The sequence below is a fragment of the Papio anubis genome, chromosome 19 (genome assembly GCF_008728515.1).
Source record: "Papio anubis isolate 15944 chromosome 19, Panubis1.0, whole genome shotgun sequence".
Taxonomy (NCBI): Eukaryota; Metazoa; Chordata; class Mammalia; order Primates; family Cercopithecidae; genus Papio; species Papio anubis.
The window spans coordinates 67228332-67235703 of record NC_044994.1 but is presented as its reverse complement, the minus strand read 5'-3'; the positions used below and the strand labels follow the sequence as shown (position 1 = coordinate 67235703).

Here is a 7372-nt window from a genome sequence, read left to right as displayed (position 1 = left end):
GCAGATGTTCACATGCATACTCACATGTACATATGCATACATATCACACAACACACATTCACACGAATATGCTTGCACATGTGCACACACATGCATCACATGCATGCACACACAGACTCACACATATGCACATTCACACACATGCCCTCACACGTGTACACACACATGTATGCATGCATTCACATGTACACAGATGCACACATGTACATGTGTGTATTCACATGCACATCTGTGCACACATGTTCAGGTGTTCGTGCCCACACATGCATACACAGTCACACATGTGTGCACTTTCACATGTGCACACATGCACACACATGTACATATGTGCACATTTGCATGCACATCTATGCGCACATGTTCACATGCACTACACATGGGCATGCATATTCACACACAGGCATGTGCACACATATGTGTAAATATGAACACACTCAAATACTCACATATGTACATTCACACAGACTCACACATGATTCAGACATGCACATGCTCATATATGTGCATGAATGCTCATGTGTGTAAGCACACAGTACACTCAACATGCACACATGCACACACTCGTGTGCACTCGCACATGCGTTCACTCACATATACAGCCACACACATCACATTCACACATGCTCACTCTCACATGTACACTTACACACGAGTACACACTTTCACATGTGTGCACTCATGCTCATGTGTGCACACACACGTGCACTCAGACTTACTTGTGCCCTCAGACTCACGTGTGCACACACACTTTCACAAGTGTACACAAGTGCACATATACATGCACACTCTCACGTGCACTTCTTCGCAGGCCCAAGAGGTTGGAGTCATCCTGATCAGCCTCTCCCTCCTCTTACACCTATGTTGGGGCATCAGCATTCCTTCTGTCCTTCCACTTAGTAGGACGGCCATATGCAATTTCAAGTCCACCTGCTGAAATCTGTTAAGAGTAGGTTTCATTCAGGGGAGGAGGCTGTGACCCTAAGACCACTCCATGATCTAATATTCCATGGGAGATGCAGAGCCGGAATCTAAATCCACATCCTGGGGAGCCCAAGGAGCCAGCAAGGTGGCCGCTGGCGACGGAGGAGAGTTCAGGCCCCACGTGAGGTCCATTTACATCCAGTCTTGATGTTCTCTTGGTTGGGAAACCCATTCACTCCCAAGTGCCAAAAATAAAAACAACAATAAAATTTTAGAAACCAAAAAGTTTTCAAAAGCTTGCTAAGCTGGAAGCTGGACACCATTTTACTCCATGCAGGTAGTGGCTGCCATCATGAGACACTCAGTGGTTCTGGAAAGTGTCTGGATGGCTTAGCACACCGGGCTCGCTGCTGTGATTCCTGACACGCTGAGAAAACAGCAGACTTTATATGTGGGGTCTCACATCAGGGCTAGGATCTTAGTTATGTTTGCAGGTATCCTAGAAGGCACCCCAGCCTCTGACCCCAGCCTCCATGGCCAGGCAGTGAGCACGCAAATCTTAACCTTCCAAATAACACCCAAGAATGCTTTTCATCCGGCCTCATCAGGAGCTGCTGAAAATGGTCCCTGAGAAGTGAAACTTAGATGGGGGTGGGTAGGCAGAGTAGAGGGCCTGGGAAGGAGAAAGGGATCAGAGAGAGAGAGAGAGAAAAAAATCCAGTGATGAGAAAATAAAGTAATTTAAGCTGAATTACACTTAAAATGACCTTTGCAATAGGTAATAGGCAATCCAAGACAGGAAGAAAGAGCTGAAATTCAACAGACTGAAGTCCGCCTCATGGCTTGAAAAATGGGAAATCCGAGGGCAGGAAAAGAGAACAGGGAAAGCACGAGAAGTAAAATGAAGGCTGGCGAGGGAGAAGTCATTTTGTGGAAGGTTAGGATCATTAGCAAACGGAGAAATGATTAGCAGGAAAGTTCTCAAAATTAAAGAGACTTTTTAAAGAAGAAGAAAGAAGATTTGTGGAACTTGACAATCGTAAAAATGACATGGTGCAGAGAGTGTCTAAAACGTCTGAAATGAACACCTGGATAGGCATCGTGTGATCATCGGGCCTCACTGGAGAGAAGCCCAGGTTTTTGGCAAACTGGATCTTGTTCTGGGTGAGCAGCCTTGATCTACTTTGGATAAAACGCTCAAGGAAATGTGAATCTTTTCAGCAAAGACTGCTCTTCTGGCAAAGAATTTATTTCCATCTTCTTTCAGCGCATTTTGTAAAGGACCACTACTACTTTATCCCCACAAAGTCCTTTTTGGCAACATCTCATTTTTGCCAGGATTTAATTTCTTAGTGGGGTCATGAGTAATTTTATGTTAAAAGTTTTGGTAAATTTAGAGAAAAGCTAAAAACATAACTTTGAACTCAAATTCATAAATGAAAAAGTGCACGTTTGTTCTGTGGGATTGGTATAAAGGAATTCATTTATCATGTGGTTAAAACCATGAGATGCTAGAACGGCACAACACTCACCCCGACAACAGGGAAGGAGAGCTTCCTAACACAGTTTCTTTGTTAAAACGGTGACACCTGCCTGATCTGGGCTCACCAGGTTTCCAGTGAAATGAAATGGGCTGAAGTTTCGAGCTCATTGAATTTCCATGTCAGGCACTGTGGCTGATATGATGCCACACAACTGCTCTGGCAGAGCCTCTCACTTCCATTCCTGGGTTTGCTGGCTCCTTCCAGTCAGGCTGTAGGGATGCTCGGCCTGGAGGCCAGTGTGGTGGGGCAGCAAGAAGCCTGCTCTCCAGGAGCTTAGGGTCGGGTGGTGGAGACACAGTCAACAAACGATAAAGCTGTTTCCTGACACTGATAAATGAGGAGCACTATTTTAAATTTGATGTCAGGAAAGGCCTCTCAGAAAGAGGGAGGTTGGGGCTAAGACTTGAATGATGAGAAGGGATTGGCCGTGACAAAAGAACCTTCTAGAACAGCAAGTACAAAGGCCTCAAGTAACCAGGGAGTAGCAATGCTCTGTAGGTTTGGTGTGTTTGGGACTGAGACTTAACAATTAAAGCCAGGAGACAGGCGTGGACCTTGAGATGGTGAGTGGCTTAAAATATGCTCACAATTTGTTCGACATTCCCTACAGAAGGTGGAGCCAGATCCTCCCCACCTTTGCATGGACTTAGTGAATCATTTCTAACAAATGGAATAGGCTGAAGTGACAATGTGTGACTTCTGAGGCCAGGTCTTAAAAGACACTGTAGCTTCAGCCTGTGTCTTGGATCACTTTCTCAAGGAAAGGAGGCTGCCATGTTATGAGGATGCCAAGCAGACTGCAGGAAGCCACACAGTGAAGTCATGTGAGGGAGTACACCACCCTGCCCGTGGCTCCTCTGCCTCAGTCGAGCCTTCGAATGACAGCAGCTCCTGATGACACCTTAACCCTGAACTGGACCCACCCAGTTTAAGCTGCTCTAGGACTCCTGACCCACAGCAATTGTAAGGGATAAATACTTGTTATATTTAAGCCACTACATCTTGGGATAGTTTGTTACACAGCCATAGATAACTCATGCAGATGGGAGGGACGTGATCTGACTTACTTTCGTGAAAGATCATTCTGGATTGTAGGAGGGGAACAGTAGAAGCTGTTGCAGTGGTTCAGGTGAGAGATGATGGTGGCTTGCAGAGGCAGATGACTGCGGAGACCTGGGGAAGTGACCATTTCGGATTCAAAGCACAAGTCAGGAGGATAAGGGTGAAAGAAAGAGAGGTCAAGGATGGCTTCTAGCTTTTGTCTTAGACAACTGAGAGAACGTGGTGCCATCTACTGAGATGGGAAAGCTTCTGGAAAGACTAGCTGTGTGTGGATCAAGAAGTGAGGCCAATGGAATGTAGCTGGGACAATGAGAGGTGAGACCAGCCGGAGGTCCACGGATCCAGGCAACAGGTGCTGATAGCCTCCATGAAACCGCTCTTCTTTTCTCTTCAGCTGGGTTAGATCGATTCACAGAAACGATGGGCAGGACTTTAGCCGTCATCCCTCCCAAGTGGCTACTTGGTGGAAGGGCTCAAGCCCGCTCTGCCTATAGACTCCTCCCTGGCTGCCTTCCAGATAACGGAACATCCTTGCCTTGTGCTGTCGGGTTCCTGTTCCTCTCTGACAGAACTCGCCTGTAACAATTAGCCTGGAGGAAATCCAGACAATTCGTGTCTAGACAGTTTGTGTCTAACTCCGTGACTTGAGATCCAAGACACGGTTCTTGAACCACCTGCCATGCAGGCAGCCTCTTCTTATCTCCCAGCACCCATTTAAGTCTTCTTTCGGGGAGCAAAGTGGATTCTTGGGTGTGTCTGTCCTGAGTGGAGTGTGTGTGTTCGGGGAGGGGGGTTGCACCCTTTTCAGCTTTCCACAGTCAGCTCACATGGGGTGACACAGTGAGCATGTGACCTTTCTTCACCTACGGACCCCACAGGGCCAGACAGCACCCATTCTCCTTTAAGGACCAGTTGAGGCCAGAGCCAGAAGGGCATCCTCAGGATCCTGCAGCACAGCCACAGCCACTGATGGATAAAGACGCCCAGGCCTGGGGGCTAAGATGATTTCCCCCAGGTGACCCAGATGGAGTGACAGTTGACTGCTCCTGGGCGGTTGCTGCCTGAATGCAAATGTTGGCATTTCCAGGTATCACTCTGCTCATCGTGATCTTACTTATTTGGACTCCGGGCAGAGCTGTGTCGCTCAATTCCCTTTGAATTTCTACTGTACTTTGTCTAGCGCCAGTCTCATGGCAAAGGTTGAAACATAGGACAGCTGACTGCCTGGGTATTTCTTCAGGTTGGTCACAGCAAGGACTTTCTGGTTGATATTAAAAAAAAAAAATTCAGCTTTTAGGTCTCATTTTAGAATCAGTCTTGGGGATGGGGCCGGGGAGTCCAGCCTCTGGATGCGCTGATCTAAATTCGAGTTGTCCTTTGCTGCACCTTCAGTGAGGCCATGCTACTACTTTTCACCATTTGTACACTCAGAAACAGGCGAGTGCTGTGCCTGTGCCTCTTCCCAAACCCTGCTCCAAGTTCCAAAAGACGCAGCTGCTTCTTCTCTTAGGATGCCGTATTGTGGTGGCAGCGAGGTTCATGCTCTCTCTCAATGCTTCTCAGCCTCAGGACTTTGGGGCAGAAATCTAGAGAACACACCTTCAATGTCACTTACTGCTCTTATTGTAGGCGGGAAATCAAGAGCTAAAATAGAAGATTAGACTTTGGGGAGTTAAAGGGTAAAAATAATGCCCATTAAAAATAATGCCCCTCCTTTTTTTCTTCCAAGTTCAGAACCAATTGAAAAGTAAGATGCAAAGATGTGTGGGCATTATTGTGAATAAGCTGATGGAAGGACTTGGCTTCAGATCCAAGGCTAACAAGGCTTACTAATATGCACTACGGCCTCTCCGTCCTGCCATGCCATGTAGGCCCTGGGTACCCGCCCAGGGGAAAGTTTGGCTCCACAGAGCACATCACTATTTGAGATAGAAGGGCAAATTGCCAGTTCTTCCAGACTTTCAATCAATTAATTCTAGTAGAAGTCCCTTAATATGAACCATGATGCTAGGAAAAAAGAGGGCCCCCCCACCTATGTTGGGGCATCAGCATTCCTTCCGTCCTCCTACTAGTAGGACCACCATGAGCAATTTCAAGTTCACCTGCTGCTGAAATCCACTGGGAGCAGGTTTCATTCAGGGGAGGAGGTTGTGACCCTAAGACCACTCCCCGATCTAATATTCCATGCGAGATGCAGAGCCAGAATCTAAATCCACATCCTGGGGAGCCCAAGGAGCCAGCAAGGCGGCGCTGGCGACGGAGGAGAGTTCAGGCCCCACGTGAGGTCCATTCACATCCAGTCTTGATGTTCTCTTGGTTGGGAAAACTGTTCACCCCCAGTGCCAAAACCAAAAACAACAGTAAAGATTTTAGAAGCCAAAAGTTTTCAAAACCTTGCTAAGCTGGAAGCTGAATACCATTTTACTCTGTGCATGTAGCTGCTTCCATCATGAGACGGACGGAATTTTCCATTCCATGTAGCATTGCACTCCTGGAAATAATTCATTCCTGCCTTGGCTATACCATATATATACTGCCATTCTTGTCTCTTTTTACATCCCCAAATTGAGTTGTGCAAACAGACTCAAGATGGCAGAGTTTATCAGTGAAACCATCTGAGACACAAAGTGTCTACTGGTGGCTCCTGTTTCTGAATGTTTAAGTATATATTATAAAAGTTATTTGGTACTCAATGGTATGTAATTTTGTCTCTTGCTCAGATAACTAAACATGGCCAGGATGATTATTATACAGCTAATTGGTAGGAATTATCATCAGTCCATTTGAAGCAACTGACTCAATTACTTTCCAATAGCCAAAAAGGAGGAGGGGGGCATTTCCAGCATGCACATCGGAAGCCGGGGAAATCAAGTGCTTTCCTCCCACGGACTGTGGACTGGAAGCCTCTCTTTGTTTGGACATCTTGCTCCATGGCCAGTGATTTGGCAATGTCCTGATGCTGTCAGATATCTCTGGGCTCATTCCCCCAGGCAGAGGGACAGACAAGCATGGCACAGAGCCAGACTGCCGGCCAAGCACGGCAAGGCAAATGGGAATCCACTGAATTCCCTTGGTTTCTTGGATGGAGGGAACTGTCACTTTTTTTTTTTTTTTTTTTTTTTTTAACATAGAATGATTCAGCCAGGTGCGTTGAATCACCTTTAATCCTCACACCTTTAATCCCAGCACTTTGCGAGTCCAAGGCAAGTGAATCACTTGAGGTCGGGAGTTCGAGACCAGCCAGGCCGACATGGTGAAACTCTGTCTTTACTAAAAATACAAAAATTAGCTGGGCATGGTGGCGAACACCTGTAGTCCCAGCTACTCGGGAGGCTGAGGCAGGAGAATCACTTGAACCCGGGAGGTAGAGGTTGCAATGAGCCAAGACTGTGCCACTGCACTCCAGCCTGGGTGACAGAGTGAGACTCTGTCTCAAACACACACACAACAACAACAACAACAACAGCAACGTAGACTGATTCACTTCTTGCATCATCATTAAGTATCTTAATTTTTTTAAGAGTTCAGACAACTATAGCTGTTCAAGTACTAAGGTTAGAGGTAGCCCTGGAGGAAGAATCCCCAGTGTAATCCTGCAGTCCGGGGCATGTGGCGAACAGGCAGGGAGGAGCAAATACTCACGGCCAGCACTCATCTCTGTGGTCCCCACTAAACACTTCACTGAGGCTTTTGTTTCATTTGGACTCTACCTCCATGGTCTCCTATGCCAGGATTCTGGGCTGTTGCCCCAGGCTTCTGCCATGAGGGGTCAGGGAACAACTGTCCCAAGGCTTTTGCTGACCAAGTGCAGATTTTGGCTGCTGTTCTTGAAGTTTTTCTGGAAG

At 46.9% G+C, this 7372-nt stretch overlaps 1 long non-coding RNA gene across 1 annotated transcript; it reads right to left on the bottom strand.

Annotated features, from left to right (window-relative positions):
* Window positions 1–615: 615 nt before the first annotated feature.
* On the bottom strand, window positions 616–6786 carry LOC108583006. The gene is made up of 3 exons (XR_001897146.3): window positions 5630–6786; window positions 3533–5113; window positions 616–1594 (listed from the first exon to the last, which is right to left on the bottom strand). It is a non-coding gene; the product is annotated as an uncharacterized LOC108583006 (long non-coding RNA).
* Window positions 6787–7372: the final 586 nt, after the last annotated feature.